This window comes from Gekko japonicus, unplaced genomic scaffold, assembly GCF_001447785.1.
Source record: "Gekko japonicus isolate JY-2015 unplaced genomic scaffold, Gekko_japonicus_V1.1 scaffold134, whole genome shotgun sequence".
Classification (NCBI taxonomy): Eukaryota; Metazoa; Chordata; class Lepidosauria; order Squamata; family Gekkonidae; genus Gekko; species Gekko japonicus.
Genome location: NW_015172007.1, coordinates 1,814,751 through 1,835,761, shown reverse-complemented (window position 1 = coordinate 1,835,761; position 21,011 = coordinate 1,814,751). Strand labels below are relative to the sequence as shown.

Below are 21,011 nucleotides of genomic sequence, written 5' to 3'. Positions count from 1 at the left end.
TATAACCTGAGAACAATTCAGTTTGTCTAACCACCACAACTTTTGGAAGGCAGATATAGTAGACATATATTCTAACCATTGTGATCACCACATTGTCTTCATTCAGAAGCTACATAAAGCCACCGCAATTAAACTCCCATTGGCCACTATGGGCACAAATGTGACTTATTTGGCATCCTCTCCCTTCTTACACGAATTGTGAAGAAAAACTTGGATGGAAACCAAACTCTAGTTGCCTTTGGCATCTGACTACAGGTGCCTGGGCCACTTGGTTTGCTCCCACCCCAAGCTGGAATTCTAAATCAGGGATGAATCCTGGTTTAAAATTGTTGCCTTCAATTTGTACTTGAATTATAGTCCAATTTTGCTATTTTATTTTTGACACATTGAACAGCAGAGGGAGCTATATGAGAAGGAGAAAGGATCCATGTCTGCTGAAGTCAGTTGAATATTTTAAAATATTCATTTTAATCCCAGCAAAATAATTGAACAGTACAAATATCTATCACATCGAAGTAGCAGGATAAATTACAGGCAGCAGATAAACTTTTCCCTGGTAATTTGACCAGTCACCGACATCTCATCTGCTCCACTTGGCTTCACAAGGGCTACAACTATTCTATTTCTACAGTATTTTAACAGCTCCCAAGATCCCTTCCCCCCCCCCAACACTCCCTAGATCCCATGAACATGATCACCTGAAGCAGTAGAAAACAGCAAGAGTCCTTAGCACCTTAAAGACTAACAAAATTTGTGGCAGGGTATGAACTTTTGTGAGTCACTGTTCACTTTTTCAGATACAGATGAACCTACCTTATACTGCATCAGACCCCTGGCCCATCAAAGTCAGCATTGTCTACTCAGACTGGCAGCCGCTCTCCAGGTCCCAAGCAGAGGACTTTCACAGCACCTACTGCCTGGTCCTTTCACCTGGAGATTCTGGGTATTGAACCTAGGACTTTCTGCATGGCAAGCAGATGCTCTACCACTGAGCCACAGCCCCTACCAAAGGTGTACAGAAGGTGTACAATACTGACTTTCTAGGTCTGCTTGCCTTATATTGCATTCTATAGGTCGCTTTCAACTGTAGCTGCCTTTAAGTTTTCAAATAGGCCATTACTTATGGAAGGCCTTTCCAAATAGGGATGGGCACAAATTGAGAAAATGCAGTGTGCTTTGGTTCATGGTTTGTGGGGGACCCACAAACTGAACCATGGATCATCACAAACTAAAAAGGCTTCATACGAACCAAACTAGTTCATGAAGTTCATTATGTGATAGAACCACCACACCCTGGCAGGCTAGAGACACCAAACTCAAAGGGGATCTCCAGCTGACTCTCCTCTACCTGCCCTCCAAGTTTGGTGATGATTGAATTTATGGCCTCCCAAAGAAGGTGCCCCCAGGAAAGTGCTTTCTGGGGAAATGAGGCACAGGTTCAGGAGTGTATAGAATAGACCCCGGTGTGCTAGAGACACCAAACTCACAGTGGCTCTCTGGCTGACTGTCCTCTGCCTGCCCTCCAAATTTGGTGATGATTGAATTTATGGCCTCCCAAAGAAGGTGCCCTCATCCTCCAGTGTTTCCTATGGAGGAAAAAATAACAAAAAAACAAGGGCAATAGAAGCCCAGCAGAACAGAACCAAAGTCCCCAAGAACCTCTGCAGTAGAAACTGAAGGTGAGAGGCATTTTTGCCCACCCAGCCGAATCAGTGCAATGTACCCTGAGACCACCTGAGACCCATAACTGAAAGCATGAAATGATGCATGTAGATGTGGTGGCTCAAAGCCCTGAGATGTATGTAGATGTGGTTGCTTGAAGCCCTGAGTCCACCCCTGACACCCAAACCCCAAATGGTGCGACAATGCATGTATATGTGGTGGTTTGAAGCCCTGAGATGTATGTAGACATGATGGATTGAAGCCCAGAGTCCAGCCCTGACACACAACCCCCAAAGCGTGCAATGACATATGTAGATATGGTGGCTCAAAGCCCTGATAACGGCTGGCCATGCACAGCAATCATTTCCTCAATGAGGTGAATGAGTGATTGCTTCCAGGGCCCTTCCCCAAGTCCTTTTGGATAGCACTGTTGTATTGTCGTCCCTGGGAGAATGACCTCTTGAAGGGTGGCCTGGAAATGGTGGCCCTGAGTCCACTGGAAACCCCAAACCCAAAGCATGCCCACAATGCTCACAGCCCACCCCCCAAGGCTGAAATACACAACCAATATTTTGAGGACAGATATCCCCAGAGTTTCAGTGGGGGCTCCCCACAGTACTCCCATGGCAGCTGGAAGTGTATAATAAAAGTGGGTACTCAGTTGAGGAACCCACTAGTTAAGGCTTACACACAAAGGTACAGAGCACACCCACCAATGGGGGTGTATTATTCTACTCTGCAACTGGGTCCAGTGCACACTGATCCATCAGGGTAAATTTTTCTATGAGGATAAATGGAAACACGTGTGAAGCTGGTAGGGCCACCTCTCGAGTCTAAAAAGACAGACCAGGTATCCCAAGTCTAAAAAGACAGACTAGCAGACCAGGCATCCCCAGCGTTTTGATGGGGCTCCCCAAAATAATCCCATGGCTGCTTGCCAGACTCCCAGCCAGACACCACAAGGAAGGGAAGCATGCCCACAACGCTCCCAGGCCCCCTCAGGCCCAAACACATAGATACTCTGGGCACAGCCCACCTCTATGTGAAATTTCTGGTTATTCACCATTATCAGAACACATTCTACAGATAAGAGGTCACCTGTTGTGACTGTGAATTGTACAAATGCAGTGGAACGGGGTAGTCAAACAGGGGCTTGCTTATACAGGCAGATGTTTGCTGAGGCAGATGTTTGCTAAAGTGGGTGTTGTTCTAAGAGGTAGGCATTGTGCTATCAGGTAGATGTTGGTTCATGAGGTAGGTGTGTTCTCATGAGGTAGACATTGTTTGGGTTGGGTGTGGGGACAGCCCACTCCCACCTGGCAGAGGGGGGCCATCCGTCCACCCAACCACCAAGGGTGCAACCCGCAGGCTGGATCACCCAGAGAGGAAGAGGGATGGGAGGACACATAGGGGGACATGAGTAGGCCTGGATCTTACTCCAACAGATCCAGAGTGGGGTGGCCCAGCAGGGGGACATTCACCTTCAGGAAGGACAACTTGTCCACTCTGGCTGGGTCCAAGCAGGAGCGGTGGAGGCTAAGAAGTTCTGCCAGGTGAGAGAACATCTGCTCGCTCTGGACACTGGTGGGAGGGCAGGAGAGGATATTCATGGCTATGCCGAGATGATGGCCTTGTGTGACCAGTATTCAAGGGGATCAGCGGAGGTGGGCTCAGGGGACTCAGCGAGGTACTCCCTTATCATCTCTGCCAAATTCTCCACCATGACATGCCTGGCCTCCTCATCCCTGCTGCTGACCTCTCACTTCAGTACCGACAACTAGTAGTGGGTCTTCTGCCTAGTTGGGCTCTTGGAGGCAGAGGTGCTGGTCTGCAGCTCCCCCCCCCAGTTTTTTCCACCCACTGTTCCCGCTGGCCATGTCTGCTGGCCTGAAACCTCCATGCTTCTTTGCAGAGCTCACGCTTCCACTCCATGAGCTCTGCGTTATGGAGAGGAATGCTGCCCTTAATCTGTGGGTTGCAGACACAGGCCAGCTTGTACTCCCGTTCTTTGCAGAGAGGGTGCAACCTGATGGCAGTGCTCACCTGCAACCTCTCTGCCAAGGCCCAGACCCATGGGAGTAGAGCTATCCCCTCGGTGCCCAGCAGCAGTGCAGAGGCCAATGCCTAGTCCAGCCCTCAAATCAGGGTGGTTACTTGCTCCAGGCTGGCCATGTGGGTGCAGAGCATGTCAGTGGTGCCCTGGAAGGGCTTCAGAACACGCACCATTTGGGAGAGGGTCAGCCAGTCGTTCGAGCTGATGCTGAGCTCTTCTTCCCTTTGCATGATGGTAATGACAGATATGACATCTTGTACTATGCTCTTTTGCTCCAAGAAACTCACTATTATGGCACAGGTGGAATTCCAGTGAGTGGGTAGGTCCTGAATGAGCCAGTGTTCAGGCTCAGCCCCCTCCCCCTGCCTCTCATGCAGCAGACATGCAGACTTGATGCTGCATGAGAAATGGGCAGCCAGACACCAGCAAGTCTCAAGTAGGGACCACAGCTCAAGGGTGGCAGCATCCCAAGTAGGCCTCAGAGTGCTTCCCAAACCCAGAGCATCCTTCACCACAAGGTGAAGTGTGTGCACCAGGCAGACAATGCCCTTGAGGCATGCAGTCTTCACCACTGCCAGTATGTTGGTGCCATGCGGTCTGCATCCACCCCCTGTGCATGGAGCAGAACCACTTTGTAGCCAGGTGGCAGGACTGTCCCCTCCTGAGGCCTGGGCCCCACAATCCGGACAGTGAGGTTCTCTGGTTGCCACCAGTGGGCAATGAGAGAGAGGTAGCTGTGCTGCCGGCTGCTCCAGAGATCCACGGTGAAGCTTGGCCTTGCACTCTGGAGAGCACACTCTTGACCACTGCCACTGTGGAGCGGTGCTTGGCAGGCAAGATTCACCGGCTCATGGTCCTCCACAAGGGGACAGAGTACCAGGGGGCAGGGTGGTGCAGCAGCTGGTGAAAGGCTATGTCTTCCATGAGGCGGAAGGGATGGGATGTGGAAAGGGAGGATGCTTCCTCCCCAATCTCTGTCAGAGTCCTCTCCAAAGACCTTTAGTGACTGCTGGTGTCTGGACATGGCTAAAATCTCTGTTTCCACTCAGGAGAGCCCCAAGGACTGCAGGGGAAGAAGGCTCTGAGACCCCTGGTGCTGCCCTGTTGGGGTGGGGATTCAGGGGGTGGTAGGCTGGGTTTGGTGCCCAGAGACAGGGGTCTCTGATACATGGGGGGAGAACTTATCCCTATTATGAGCACCCCTTCCAGCCACTTTCACCCTCATGGTGTTTACAAGCAGTCAGGAGGGGTGGGTATAAATGTGGGCCCTTGTCTGAGGCACCCACCAGCTAAGACGTGCTCAGCTGGAACAAAGAGACTGTGTGGCTCAGAGCCCTGAGTCTACCTACCTACACCCAAACCCCAGCCACGAAGAGCAGATCACAAGTAAGAGGGGTGAGGAGTATATAAATGTGGGTCCGCTGGGGAGGTACCCAGTAGCTAAGCCCCAGAGCTCAGTGTGAGCACGGAGACTGGGTGGCTCAGACCCCTGAGTTACCTACCTACATCCAAACCCCAGCAGCAGAGAGCAGATCACAAGAGGGGTGGGGGTATATAAATGTGGGTCCTCTGGGGAGGCACCCAAGCTAAGCCCCAGTGCTCAGCATGAGCACAGAGACTGTGTCCACTCCACAACCAAACCCCAGAAGCAGAGAGCAGATCACAAGCAGGAAGCAATGAATCCCAGCAGCAGAGAGCAAATCACAAGCAGAAAGCAAAACAATGCTAGCTCCATGCCTCTCTCTCAATTCACCAGACAACAAAGAAGAAGAAGAAGAAGAAGAGATTGGATTTATACCCCGCCCTTCACTCAGAGTCTCAGAGCAGCTTACAAACTCCTTTCCCTTCCCCTCCCCACAACAGAGGTGGGGCTGAGAGAGCTCTGACAGAAACTGCTCTTTTTCAAGAACAGTTCTTATCAGAACTATGGCTTGCCCAAGGTCATCCAGCCAGGTGCAAGTGGAGGAGTAGGGAATCAAACCTGGTTCTCCCAGATTAGAGTCCGCACACTTAACCACTACACCAAACTGGCTCCAAAGAGGGTGGGAACAGAGCTGGCGAATATATAGCCTTCTGAGCCCATAGAGCAGAATGGGAACTCTGTGACTGACGGCCAGCAGTGCCTATTAAGCTTTGGAAGACTCCTATTGGTGTTTCCAAGGATGCAGAATTCTACTCCCTTTGTTGCCTTAGAGTTTTGTAAACAGTTTAATTGATTGGCACCAGTCTGTCGCCATTCACAAACCACCAAGAACAGCGCTAAAACTTCATGCCACAAATTTCAGTTCACAAACCACGAACTGGCTAAAATTTGTCATGAACTTTAGTTTGTGAGCTGGTTCATGCCCATCCCTATTTCCAAATATTTTGGCAAAGGCCCATCACCATTCCTAGGAAGTTCTGTTATGAAGATAGACCAAATAGGATGTGCTCATCGACTAAGCCATTAGGGTTGCCAGGTCCCGCTTGGCCACTGGAAGGGGATTGGGGAACTCCTGAGATTTGGGGGTGGAGTCTGGGGAGGACAAGGACCTTAGTGGGGTACAATGCTAAAGAGTCCACCCTCCAAGGCATCCATTTTCTCCAGGGGAACTGATCTCTGTAGGCTGGAGATGAGGTGTAATTCTGGGGGATCCCCACCTAGAGACTAGTATTCCCCATGTGCAGTTGCTATAACTGAAACCATCCTTCTGCATAAACATTGTGTTGGATCTCAAAATGCTGAATATAAAATCTGCTGTATAATTCTCTTTCTTTAGACTCCCACTTCTATAGGAGTTAAATTCCAGTGAACAAGCTGCTTACTGAGGTATCAACAAATCAAAGCAAGTGTCTCTTCCAGCATAGGTCAGCGCAACCTCTCGGCTCAGTGCTGTTGGAAAGTGTTAATAAAACTGCCACGGTATCAATTTAGACCATCAAGTATTTTAATCTTCTGGAACTCCATTCTTCTCAAGAGGTACCAGCCTATTGCTAGGCAACACCATAAAACAGTTCTATTTGGGCTGGTTCTCTTAGGTGTCTAAGGCTAAATGGCATGCCATGAATGTTTCATTTTTATTAGATATCACTTTAATTTTAAATGGCTGTTCTGCTTGCATTTTGATGTAGTATTATCTGATGAAGGAATGGGTAGGCTCCAAATGTCAGTAAATCTTATCTGCTACATTTTTATCCTGCCCTTTCCCCAAAGAGCTCAGGTCAGTGCACATAACTCTCCCCTCCTCTTTTATATTTTTGCAACAATGCTGTGAGGTTGTAGATTAGACTGTGAGAAAACCACTGGCCCAAAGTCACCTAGTAGAGTTGCCAGTGTCCAAGTAGGGGCTAGAGATCTCCTGAAATTACAACTGTCCTCCAGGTGGCAGAGAACAGGTTCCCCTGGAGAAAATGGCCAACAAACAAACACACACACACACACACACACACACACACACACACACACAGGCTCTGTACTTGATGTGACGCTGGTTGACAAGTAAGATTTGTAGATAGCATCTTCTGTCTTATAAGTAAGGACTTCCTCTCTCATGATGCTGATTTCAACTATGTGCTTAACATGGATAGGGTCAGTGCTCCCTCTAAGCTGTGGAGTCTTGTGAGCAAAAATTCCACTTTGTGAGTTACTGGCATGAAAGTTGTGAGTGAGCAATTTGGCTACTGCATAAATGAGTTTGCTCTGGAGTCCTCCTTCCTGAGCAAAGACAAAAATGTGTGAGCCAGAGGCTAAAAAACTGTGAGCTAGCTCACACTAACTCAGCTTAGAGGGAACACTGGATAGGGTGAATGCAATAAGCAGATTTGCCAAGGCATGTATCCTACACATATACTCACCACGGAGCCGGCATTGTTGTGCAGCTGCTTGTTGGGCAGACTTTTGGGTTTTCCTCTGCATAATGTGTGAAATGGCCCCAGTAATGGAAGCACTTGAAAACAAAAACAAAGGCTATATCTCACTTAGGTTACCTAATGTTATAGTGGGATAGCACTGGTTTGCTGCATCTCTTGTAACAAGCTTGGAGTTGGCTGTCTACAAGTCCCAGGGTTCCTAACACAGCAACTTGCTGTATCTATACTGATTAGCAGTTTGGGAAGCAGCTGGCCTGGCTTTGTGGCCATGCTTTGTTTTTGTCACCATTCCAGTCTTTTGGCAAGAACTGAGAAACTGCATGAGGCAACTCTGCAGCTTGCAAACACACATCTATTTTCTCTCCTCGGATATTTTTCATCACAGAGACCCTTTGAGGTCACCTGATAATACAAATTAAGCTGCAGCCCTCAAGCCCCACTGCCGCTCCAGCACACATCACCTCAAAGCCCGGGAGAGTAGACGGGGAGGTAGGAATCAGTGGGAGAGGCACTGTACTGTATCCCTTATGGGAAAAGGTTATCTGGATGGTCCACACTAGCCTGATCTTGTCAGATCTGGGAAGCTAAGCAGGGTTGGCCCTGGTTCATGCTTGGATGGGAGGCCACCAAGTAAGTCTTGAGTTGCTATGTAGAGGCAGGCAATGGCAAACCACCTCTGACAGTCCCTTGCCTTGAAAACCCTGTGGAGTAGCCATAAGTCGGCTGTGGTTTAATAGCACTTTCCACCACCACCACCACTGTAAGATACAATCAGTTGGGCTCTATTTTAGTGAAGCCTCAGAACTAGCCTATGAGACAGACAGTAGTACTGCTGTGTTAACAAAGACTATCCAAACATCTCTCTACAGCACAAACTTACAATGCTTTTAAAATAATTAATGCTGTCTGTTGCAAGAGAGATTAATTTTGAATAACTGTTGGCTGTGCAGGTCATTGATGTAAAGTGATCGTGTTATGTTACTTGACAAGGAGAATGTCAGCCAGGATTGGATACCGAAGGCAGGGTTGCCAGCAATGCTCCCTCTAAGCTGTGGAGTCTTCTGAGCAAAAATTCTACTTTGTGAGCTACCGGCATTAAAGTTGTGAGTGAGCAATTTGGCTTCTGGATAAATTAGGTTGCCCTGGAGCCACCCTTCCTGAGCTGAGACAAAAATGCCTGAGCTGGAGGCTAAAAAACTGTGAGCTAGCTCACACTAACTCAGCTTAGAGGGAACCCTGGTTGCCAGCTCTAGGTTGGGAAATCCTGGAGATTTGGGGGTAGAGTCTGGGGAGGGTAGAGCAGGGTATAGTGAGGTGAGGGACCCCAGCAGGATAGAATGCTACAGAATCTATACTACAAAGCAACTGTTTTCTCCAGGGGAACTGATATTTGTCATCTGAAGATCAGTTATAATTCTGGGAGGTCTCCAGCCCCCACCTGGAGGTTGGCAAGTCTAATCCAAGATTGTTTTATCTTGCTCCTCAGTGTAGTTTAAAAGGTTGTAAGAAGCTGACATATTCCCAATTGGATTCATAGAATCATAGAGTCGGAAAGGACCTCCAGGGTCATCTAGTCAAACCCTGCACAATGCAGGAAATTCACAAATACCCCCCACACCCCCAGTGACCTCTGCTCCATTGTTACAACCATTGTTCCCTCTAACTTTGTCTCCCCTACGGAGCGTAGCAGTTCACATCCTGAGCAGAATATAACTGCTGTAATCTTAAAATGGGGAATGGGCAGTGCAAGATCCTGTGTGTGGCTCCAGATTGCTGCTGAGCAGGGCTTCCTGTGTTAATGGGCGGCTGCTCACACACACAGCTTAGAGGGAACACTGGTTACAACCTTCAGTCTGATTTTGTATGCACATGTATATGTCCATAGTTAGATGTAACACAGCTCCTGAACAAATATGCTCTGTCACTGGGATGTTAGATGATACCAGTCTTAATATGGAGTTTGTCCACATCAAGTAAGATTGGTTTGTGCAACAAAATTTACTTGTGGCCTTAAGAATAAAGTACCTTCCAAGAATAAGGAAGCTGACCGCTCTTTTCTTAACACATTGATTTTTAAAATATATCCATCCATAAAAATCTGTGTTAAGTCCGATGCTTAACAAAATAGTCAGAGAGTGATTTCAGCAAAACTCAGGTTTATTTCAGCTCGACGATCACTTCTCTAACACGGTACAACTTCTGATAGCCCGAACAGCTATTCCATTGCAGCTGCTCGGTATTTAAACATTTCGGGCTAATGTAGCCACACCTACTATACAGTTATCAACCTATCAGGTTGAGCGCATAAGGGACCAATCAGAGTCTTTCCCGCTTATATACATTTGAACCTGATTGGTCGCTTTAGTCTTGGACTTCAATCCCTGTTCAAGACGAAGCTTAACATTGCTTCCTTATGAGATGTTTTACATTACATCTTAACGTATTCATGGCAGCTTCTGAATACATTACAATCTGTAATGCTGCAATATACTTTATATTTATTATTACCTGAGGAAGGAAAATGAAACTATTTGCAAAAAAAGAATTTAGGGAGTGGGTATATTATTGTCCTGAGACAATTCTACAGCATTATGCAGCGTCGTCTTCCATTTCAGAACCAGTGTGGCATAGTGGTTAAGAGTGTTGGACTAGTATCTGGGAGACCTGGTTTCGATTCTCCATGAAAGCTCACTGGGTGACCTTGGGCCAGTCATAGTCTCTCAGCCTAACCTACCTTGTTGTGAGGCTAAGACGGAGGAGAGGAGAATGATGTAAGCCTCTTAGGGCCCCCATCGGGTAGAAAGGTGGGATACAAAAGACGTAAGTAAATAAATATAAGTTGATTTCTAAGAAGTGTTATCACTTCAGCCACCACCTGTGCAGAGCAGTACTTAAATGTTGTGATACCCGAAGCTACTTTTCAGAATCAGATTTTAAGGCTAGCTTTTGGTCCTCATATATAGCTAAAGTCCCTTCCCCCCCCTTGCAAGTCATAAACGAATGATCTTTAATTGCTTTTATTGCTCATTTGTAAACAAGTAATGTTTTAACTTCCTTCTTTCAAGAAACATTAATTTATGGGCTTTAAATTACTATAATTTAGCTTCATAGGTAGGGCAAGAGAATGGTTAGCAGCCCGCTCAATGGCAAGCCAGTCATGCTTGACCACTTTGTCCAACCCAAACTGCAAGTGCAATCTATTCCTATGTGTTGCCTTTCATACTCCCCCACCCCACCCCCAGCCTCTTGGCACTGTGGCTTGAAAAGTCAATCATAAATTGATTGCAGAGCAGTGCAAGATTTCAAGAAGGAGACAGACCCACATTTCTCAGGGGAAATTATAGGACAGCTTCAAAAAAGGCAGCAAAAGACTTCGTTTCATGTTCTTCTTCACAACTGGTGAAACAAATTTTATGTCCAGCTAGACATTTTGTGTCCAGCAAGCAAAAGCTGTGGATACAGTAAGAATAAGCAAGATGGAGTCTAGCAAGAAATACTGATTTCACCTCCATGTATTCATATATTCATGTGTTGTAGTGGTTAGAGTGTCTGACTAGGATCTGGGAGACCCAAGTTCTTGGTGCCTACATAGGATTTCAAAATCAAGCACCTAGCAAGCAACCAACCAAAATATTTTTGGCTGGTTTGGGTTTCATGGATCGTAGGTTGTGCAGGCCTGTGAAATATTAACAACGAGGCTAGCTGATCCGTCAACAATAAACTGGGAGTCAATTCTACTTTTGGCTAATGAGAAATAAAACCTATTGAATGAAGAAATGTTTATATCTCCATTTGCTGACTTTCCTCTTTTGTTTTTGTTTTTTGCCAAAGAGTCAGAAGACACATCATGCTTCCTGAACTTATGGAGTAAAGTAAACATACATTTTCTAGAAATATGGTCACATCTTGGTTCAGTACTGTGCATAATTTACTTATGCTAATATCTATTCTCATTCGTTTCAGATGGGGAGTGAACTTCTCACATCTAGAGAGAAATTTAGATCAAAACTTTCTGTAACTCAGCATATTAAGCTGAACCAATAAAAGGTATCATTTTATCTTTTTCTCTCTTTTATTTATGAAGGAACAAAGCATATATCATAAGCATTTCTGCAATTTTGATTCTCTAAATATGTCATTTTTATCTTCAATAATAAAATAAGATGCTCTGTCTATTCAGAACTGATTAATCTTTGATCCATTGTAACTTATTTCTTAAATATCTGTGCTTGCTTATTATTGTTACGTACAGAGTTAATTTGGAACTTTGGACTTGTACAATCTTATGGCCATGGTTGTTAGTTAACATCACCTTCTAAGGATAATATTCCATTAGTTCAATTTCTTCTTTAAGGGAGTATGTCTGGTCAGATTGTTCAGTTAGCTCGAAGGAAGATCAGGCTTCAAATGCTTAGACAGTATCAATATATATAATTCTCAATATGATCAAATCTGTCCCAATAGTGCAGCCATGAACAGACAAGACAGAGCTTTCTACAAAGCTGAAAAGACCCAGGTTTGCAGAAGAATCTGAAATCTAAAAAATAAAAATGGGGGACTACCCCCATTCAAATAATAGAAGCAGGGCTTGAAGCTTTAAAAAAATGAATGTTCTCACAATGGCCGTTATGGAGTTTGCTAGGCAACAACAGTATTGCCAGTCTTCAGCCTTGGTCTCTGTCAGTGAAGGGCAAGGGGAGGGGAAGAGCACTTTCCAGGGCTGTTTCGGCCTTTGAGGGAGGGCTCATCATGGCCAGGTCTAGCAGCAAGCACCAAGTTACTTGATACCATGCAGTTCCCATGACTCTCTCCATACTGGCTCCTTGCTTCAGTTCAGCAACAGCAAGCCAATGAGAGCTAGTATAGCGTAGTGGTTAAAGTGTCAGACTAGGATCCATGAGACCTAGGTTCAAATCCCCACTCTGCCACGGAAGCTCACTTGGTGACTTTGGGCTAGGCATACATTCTTAGCCTAACCAACATAAAGTAAATAAATATAGCTGAAGATGGGAGGCAGATAAAATGTAGGTTGGTTGGTGGCTGGAAAGAAGAGAAGGAAGTAGAGAAAGGTGAAGATATGGGGGTTTCCATGAAGAGGGAAATAGGAAATAGTGTGGGCAGGAGGACAGATGGGAAAGTGAGATGTCCCTTTGTGGGTTACCAACTACACAATTGCACTGGGCCTGGAAACCAGCACTAAATAACTGTCATGACCCCCTCGGACCTGCCCAGTGACTCTGACTCAGAGTCCTCAGGAGAAGAGGCTGAGGAGGACCAGAGGGACCAGCACTGCAGAGGTGCCTGCTGACAATGTTCCAGCAGAGCCAGAGGCCATCCTGCCAGATCCTGCAAAGGAGACCTCACCACTGGCCCCTGAAATACCCACCAGGCCCCAAGGGTCCAGTATCTTCTCAAGGCAACCTTGCATAGAGCAAGAAAATAACTTGGCCATAGTTTCCCCAGCTGGTAAAAGCTGCCAGGGGAAGGGAAGAAGGGAAAGCTGAAGACTGATAGCAGATACAGATAGGTTGGCTGGTGGGTAGGAAGGAGAGAAGGGAGCAGGAAAAAGCCATGGAAGCTTTCAGGGAAGGGACAGAGATAATTGAGATGCCCCTGCAAATCCTTGCAGGTCTCCCACTTGTATAGATCTAATTAAGTGGGGGGGAGGGAGACCTGCCATCTATTTTCTCTTAAAATAACCTTGTTAGACAGTGATCTGCTTCTCTATAGACCTTGGTCGGCACTCTGAGAACACTATAGTATCTCCTTTCTGTCAGCAAAGCCTAAAAAGCAGATTGATTCTTCATGGAAATTGAGCTTTTATTTCCCCAAACTCATCATTAAAAAAAAGTTGCATCTGGTGCTGTTATTTTTTTACGTATATATAAAGAAAATCAATTTTACTGCATATGGATGGGCTACCTAGTTACTTAAGGAATGTAAAGTAGAAAGAAAATATTTAATATTGATTTCAGTGACTTACGATCAGGGGACCAAATCATTATCGAAAGACCAACAGAGATACGAAATCACTCCTAAGGATCTTTTCCCTTCCTATGAAAGTTCCTTTGGTTGGATTTTGAATAACTCTTGTCCTGAAATGGCTGTTACCCAAACAGCAATTGGCTTTTCTAGCCTTGAGTCTTCTGAGCTTGTCTTCAGGTGCTAGTACCATATTACCTAAAGAAATGCAGGGCTGCAATATCAAATGCAGGGCTGAGAATAAAGTGTTAAATGTAGTTAGAATGTTTCTATATGCTTTTTTTGCTTTTATAAGGTGTTTTCCCCAGTGAAAACACCCTTGTTCAATTATGCTACTTCTTTATGAAGAGCAAGTGGAATTCTGAGGGAAGTGTGGAGAGAGCAGACTCCATTGTAATTGTGCTTTATTTCTGAGTATGGTAGTCTATTCAGACCTCTGCTTTTGATCTATAAAAGTTGATTTTACTGCATTGCCCTGGAATGGAACTTGTCCCACAGATATCGGGGATATCGGTAGGATTTACCTTGGAATACATGTGCATAGGGTTAGTCTGTGTTCATTACCTGGGAACTGTCCACAGTTCTGGAATCAGCCTGAGTGGGTTTTTTCTACCTGCTGGGCCCTGACTAGTCAGCATTTCCAGCATCTTCACTGGTAGACAGACATTTGCTAGTGTGGAGAAGAGGTAGAGACTCCAAATTCTCACTCAGACATGAGGCTCACTGGGTTATTATGGACCTCTCTCTCTCTCTGCCTCACCTATCTCACAAAGTTCTTACTGGGATAAAATAAGGTAGGGAAGATCCACATACACTGTCCTTGGCTACTCAAAGCAAGTGGGATAAAAATATATGTACAGAATATAAAATCTTATCTTAGGAAGCATCTCCTGATAATGTCCATACCTGTAAAAATAGATAATAATTTTGATGATACTGATGAATCAAACATGATGTAAGTTTTTTTCATTGCTATTTTCTCAGAGAGTTTTTGGTTAATCTCTTAAATGTTTAATTGATTGCCAGTGGCTGCTTCCACATCAAGGGTTTTTTTCTGTTTTGGCTTCAAAACTAAGGCAATTTTGTGTTTTTGGAGCATCCGCATAACATGGTGCTCTAATCATCCTCTTTCCAGGTTTTCCTCTTCCTCAATAGGGTCTTTCCCAGACCTGCTTTATTGGGACTGTCCCTTTTTTTGGGAGGGGGAACACAGCCCAAGCATGATAGTGGGATGAATGGTACACACTTTCCTGCTGCAAAGCTCCTCCCCACGACTACAATATTTTCCACTGTCAGACCTTCATAGGTACCATTTTACAATAATATTTTCCTGCCATGCCGACACAGGGCTTTTAGCAGGGTTTTTTTAAAAAAACACAAAAACAAATAAATATGTAATTTCTGTTGCTCTGTAGCACTGTAACAATCTGTCATCTTGTATCTATGTCCATTTCTCTGAATTCCCAGTTTTTATTTTTTTTGTTTTTATTTTAAAAATGAAGTTCATTGTTCAATGGGAAAGGCATCGGCAGTTTTTGTCCCAATTGCTTGGAAAGGAATGGGGGAGGGAAAGCTGCAAAATGACTGGAATAATACTATTTTGTGTGTTGGTATATCATTATTACTATAAGGATCTATTGCCATTTATTTATTTCAAATTTTGATAGAGCCATTGTGTATGCATGAGGAACAACAACAAAAAGACTGGTAAGTCACTCAGTGGCGGCCATGACATCCATGCCTCCAAGAGCCAATTTGATGTTGCAGCAGATCAAGTATGGCGATGCTGGAAAAAAGACGAAGGAGAAGTGCACAAAAAACTCCCCCACACATGGAAGCTTCATCACCAGTGTGTCTGCAGCAGCAATTAAAGCAATGTGGAGAATCCTGGCTGTGTGGAAACAGCATTTGTCTGTGTAAAAGTAAAATATCAGTTGGTTTTCTCCTTTGATGCTTTCCTGCCAATTTTCTTTTTCATTATTTTTGTTCACTTGGTAGTCCCCCACTTTCCCCTCCCCTGTTGATTGTTCACCAGCAAAAACCAAATACAGCATGCTGTGGTTAGTAAAACAAAATACAACAAATAGCTGTGGGGGGGGGGGACTGCTGAACTTCCACAGCTGGCCAAAAATAATATAGCTGAGGACTGAACAAGTGAAAAAATAGTGCAGTTGACTGGGGTTTAAAAAGAAAAAAAAAACTTTCCACCAAACCCATCAAAGTATTTCAAAAGACTGAAATTAGCAATTAATTGCTATAAAGGAAAGCAGAGTTAAAAATACCACTGCAGATGTATTAAACAATTGGTATAATTTTCTTTAGATTTCAGAAGCTAATCATTTCTTCTTGGAAACTTCAAAGGCGTTTAAATGGACAGTCACGAGTTAAGAATTCTCATATGGTATATACTACAGCTAGTTGTATGCTTTTTTACTAAGAAGTACATGTGAACATGTACTGAATCAGGCTACTGGGCCATCAAATTCAGTACTGCTTACCCTCCCTGGCAGCTGCTTGTCAGGTTCTCATGTAGAAAAAGATTTTTCCTAAATTGGCTACCAGATTGTCATTGAACTGGATATGCCAGGGATTGAGCTAAAATGTTCTACATGGAACTCGTGTGCTCTACCACTGAGTCATGGCTTTGGCTTAGTAGTAGAGAAGGTTCCATTGAGTTTAATAATCTTACTCCCAGATAAGTGTACCTAAAACGTCGCCCTTAGGGTAGTGAGCATTATGGCTACATTTTGGGGATGGACATATACTGAATCCATCTATTGATCAATCGTGCCATTAATATCTACTCTGTCTAGCTTTCCAGTGTTTCAAAGGCAAGGCACATAAGCTACTAGAAAGGGCTGGAAAGGACTCTGATACTGAGTCCAGTAAAGCAATAGATATTCTAAGAGTCTAATCAGACAGTTTTCGGTTACCTGCGGAACAACTGCGGACTTTCACCCGTCTGATCGTTCCACCAGCGCGCAATCCTCCTTTCGGGGTGGTCTGACATCAGACCATCCTGAGCGGGCGCCATTTTAAAAAATCTCTACACATGCGCGGATCAACAAGGATGTGCTGTCACGTCTATGCACATGTGCCTCCTTCAGCAAGGACCACGCGCCTCCTTCAGCAAGGACATGCTGTGATGCCTATGCGCATGCACAAAAAGGTTTTTTTAAAAAAACCACCACGCATACCTCCTTCAGTGGACACCATCTAGACAATCCACAACGGAGGCAGCACGCGGTAAGGCAGTTCACCAGGGGGATGTCTGGTCGTGCTACGATGGATTAAAAAGATCGGGATAAAATTCAAACTGGCATAATGACGGGATTAGCTGCCCGTCTGAACACACCCTAAACCTTTCAACTTGGGAAGGATCAAGGTTCTTACAGATGAAGAGGAGACACAAGACAGAACAAAGACTATCTTGCATTAGTCTAGTCCTGTATATGTTTACTCAGAAGTGATTCTCACTGAGATAAATGGAAGTTGTTTCCAAAGTGTGGTAAAGTGTGGGATAGGCAAATCCACACATGTAAAAATGCCATCAAACTCTACATGGTGAGCAAAACAGGATCATTCTTGACATTTTGTTGTCCTCAGTGGCCACATTGCACAATCCAAGAGAGATCCCCTAAAACCCCTTGCCTTGTTGCAGATGGGTCATACAGTGACTTTGGAGCCCTACAAAATAAAGCTTTCCAATGTTGATGGAGGTAGCTGGTGTCTACAAAACTGGTAGGGTTCATGCCTCCAGCACTCCTTCTCATCACTCCCACACATATCTTCTTCCACCTAAGCCCTTTCCAGTCTCAGAGACTGTGAAAGGAGCTTATCCAAGGCCAGATTAGCCAGGCTATGACCAAGTGCTGCTTTGGTTATTAAGAGAGGGGCTCAGGCACTCACAGCAGAATGATGCAGATTCCCTGGCACAATCTAAGTGAGGCATGTACCTTGGCATTAGGAGGTTGCCTCAGCAACTCAAAATGGCTCCAGAGATCTTGCAAGGTTAAATAAATAATAAATAAGGTTTTCTTGCAAGATCATGGTCATCAAAGCACTCCAGGTTTGGAGGCCTGAGTGTGTGTGATGGCTGCATGAAAATGCTGTCAAAGATGTCTAAAAATTAGTATCTCCCCCTCCTTTTTAATCCCCTCCTTTTAAAAGATTCAGCCATTTCTGCCAATCTGGAAGTTTCCCAATTTGCCATTGCCCTGTAGCCCAGTGGTTCTATTGTACAGTGCTATTAGATAGGTTAGGTAAAGGTTCCCTTGCTCGAAAGCCAGTCGAATCCGACTCTAGGGTTGCGGTGCTCAGTTCCATTTCAAAGCCGAAGAGCCAGCGCTGTCCAAAGATGTTTCCGTGGTCATGTGGCCGGCATGACTAAACACCAAGGTGCACGGAACGCTGTTACCTTCCCACCGAAGTGGTCCCTATTTATCTACTTGCAATTTCTTGCTTTCGAACTGCTAGGTTGGCAGGAGCTGGAACTAGAGACGGGAGCTCACTCCGTCATGCGGCACACTCGGGTCTCGAACTGCTGAACTACTGACCTTCCACAGCCTGCAGTTCAGCGTCTTAACCACTTGAGCCACCACAGCCCCTAGCTATTAGATACATAGGTATTTTTATTCTGCTTCTCAGCCAAAGTGGCTTACAGGAATTATAACCCATACAAATGACAATTAACTTTTGGTACCAATATTCTTTGAGGAGCGAATTCTCAGCTGGACTGGATCCAGGCACAATGGAGGGCTGCCTGGCCACTGCCCTCACAGCCCTCTGATAGCCCAATTGGTGACATGTTTTTGTAGTGGTTAGAGTGTTTGAATTTCTACTAATCTACTTTCCAGGGCTGTTGTGAGGATAAAATGGAGGAGAGAAAAATGCTGTAAGACACTTTGGGGAGAAAGGCGGGATATAAATGAAGCAAATAAATAAATGCATAAAGAGTGGCCTGGTTGGGGACAATCACCATTTAGCTCCCCCTCTCCCGGAATAGAAGGGAGTCATGGCTGGATGAAGACATGCGGAGGCCCTACACTGTATCACGCATTATCCCCCCAAATGGTAATTTACTGCGTGTCTGGGTTTGTTTGGCTGTTGTCGTTTTTGGTATTTAGACGCTTTTCATCATCTAAGCCCCTAAACCGTCACTTACTTCACTTGATTATGAATCCAGCTCTGACCGTGGCTGTTCTACTCTATGAATGACCTAAAGGTGGTAACTGACTTTGCTTCCCCTTTCCCTTTTATGTATTATATTGTACTTTATTAATTTGGAATTGCAAGCTACCTTGAACACAGGGGCAGAAAGGAAGTATTTAAGTGTAGTAGAACCAATAACAATCCTCAGACCCTTAATTCCCTTATGCAGACTGGGAACTAAAAGTGGGCCAAAAAGGATCTGTTCAGATCCAGACAATGAGCCCAAAGGTGTTCAGTGCAATGCAAAACAGACGAACAAACCCCCAACCCATTTGTGCCTTAAATTTATTTAGGCAGAAAGGAGTAGTTTGATAGGAGTGGTTTTATTTATTTATTATTTACATTTTTATCCCGCCCTCCCCGGAGGCTCAGGGCGGCTTATACGGCATTTTACTAAACATGTTGCTTCAGGATTCCAATCTGGAAGTAAGAACGCAGCATAAAAGGTTTGGGTATGTGTAGAATATACTTCCTCATCATTTGAGAGCTGGCATGGAGTTGTGGTTAGACAGCCCAACTAGGGCCTGGGACAATCCGGTTAGAATTTGCACTCTGTCATGGAGGCTCACAGGTGACCCTGGGCCCATCACAATCTCTGAGCCTAACCTACCTCACAAAGTTGTTGTGATAAGGTGGAGGAGGGGAGAACAATATGATAAGGCACTGTGGGTTCTGATCAGGGGGAAAAGCTGGATATAAAAAAATAGAAATAAGCACTAGGTAACCATCTGTATCTGTTTATCTGAGACAAAGGAAAAAGGACATCCAGTTTGTACTAGTGATCCCAAGCCTAACTGGAGCTCTGGCACCTTCTACTTGAGAAACAGAGTACTAAATGCTAAATAAACATTCTAAACCAGGATCACCAACCTTTTTGAGTGTGGACACCTTTGGAATTTTGCTGTAGGGGGGTGGGTGCAACCACAAAATGGCTCCTGTGGGAGGCAGACACCCTCCCCCCCCAGCCCAAGTGCAAAAAAGAAGGGAGTAATATAAAAATATATACTGTGATAAAGGAGTGTGAGACAGATGTCACCAAAACAACATTATTTTCATCTCCACAGCCAATCAGATCTCCAGTGGCCAATCAGAAGCCCTTCAACCACACCCACTTTTTGAAACACTTTGCAAACACCAGGAAAAGTGTCATGGGTACTGAGAAAACAGCTGGGGAGAATAGGGTTTACAACCAATTTTGAAAACAGATGTAAAGGGGTTGCAGAAGTGCTGAAGATTGTGAGATGTGCGTGCGTGTGTGTGTGTGTGGGGGAACAGGGCAGCCAGAGAATAAAGCTGAAAATGGGTGTTCAGACAGACTGGGGAGAGTAGCTGAAGAAGGGTTTTTGCACAAGGCTTGAAGAGAAACAAGATTTACTTGGGGACTGGGGTGTGGAGGGGAAGGAGATGCAACTTGGCTGTGGGGGAATGGCATGTGATGCAGCAGACTGAGATCTGGATGAGGTAAAGGAAACTGGACTGAACATTCTTCCCCATTCCCAGTCTGAATTCACCAACCTTTGGCATTTTTTGGGAATAAAACTCTGCTGAGTGTGAACCTGTACTGCTGCCTTGGAAAGCAACACAAAAGGAGACTGTTCTGTCAACTAAGAGAGAAGTCCACTGGTACCACTGAGCAGGCTTTGGCTGGAAGGGCGGGGGAGAAATTTAATAAATAAATAAATAAATACCTTAAAGGCTAACAACATTTATTCCAGCATGAACTTTTGTGAGTCAGAGCTCACAGCTTCAGACTTGTAGCTACATGTCCAGAACAGTGTCCCCTCTAAGCTGAGTTAGTGTGAGCTAGCTCACAGGTTTTTAGCCTCCAGCTCACAGATTTTTGTCTCAGCTGAGGAAGAAGGGCTTCAGAGCAAACTGATTTATGCAGCAGCCAAATTGCTCGCTCACGACTTTAAGGCCCACAGCTCACAAAGTAGAATTTTGGCTCACAAGACTCCACAGCTTAGAGGGAACATTGGTCCAGAACTGTAAGCTAAGAGGCAGGGCAATTAATTTTCTCCACAGCCCAGTCCTTCTGAGGCACCCATAACTCTACTGAGTAGAGTTCCCAGTACTGTTTGCCTTAGCCACTAAGGGCAAGAGCAATAATGCATTTCTATGGGACTGCTATGTGTACTGATAGAGAGGGCCCCCCATGTCAACATGTATTATAAGCAGGTGCAAGCTTTTATCAATCTCATCAATGGCCAATCCCCTTCTAAAAGCCTGCTGTGGTTTGCTTTAGCAACAGTAC

At 45.1% G+C, this 21,011-nt stretch overlaps 1 non-coding gene across 1 annotated transcript; it reads right to left on the bottom strand.

Moving 5' to 3' along the window:
- Nucleotides 1–931: 931 nt before the first annotated feature.
- TRNAG-GCC lies at nucleotides 932–1,003 on the bottom strand. Its single transcript has one exon. It is a non-coding gene; the product is annotated as a tRNA-Gly (tRNA).
- Nucleotides 1,004–21,011: the final 20,008 nt, after the last annotated feature.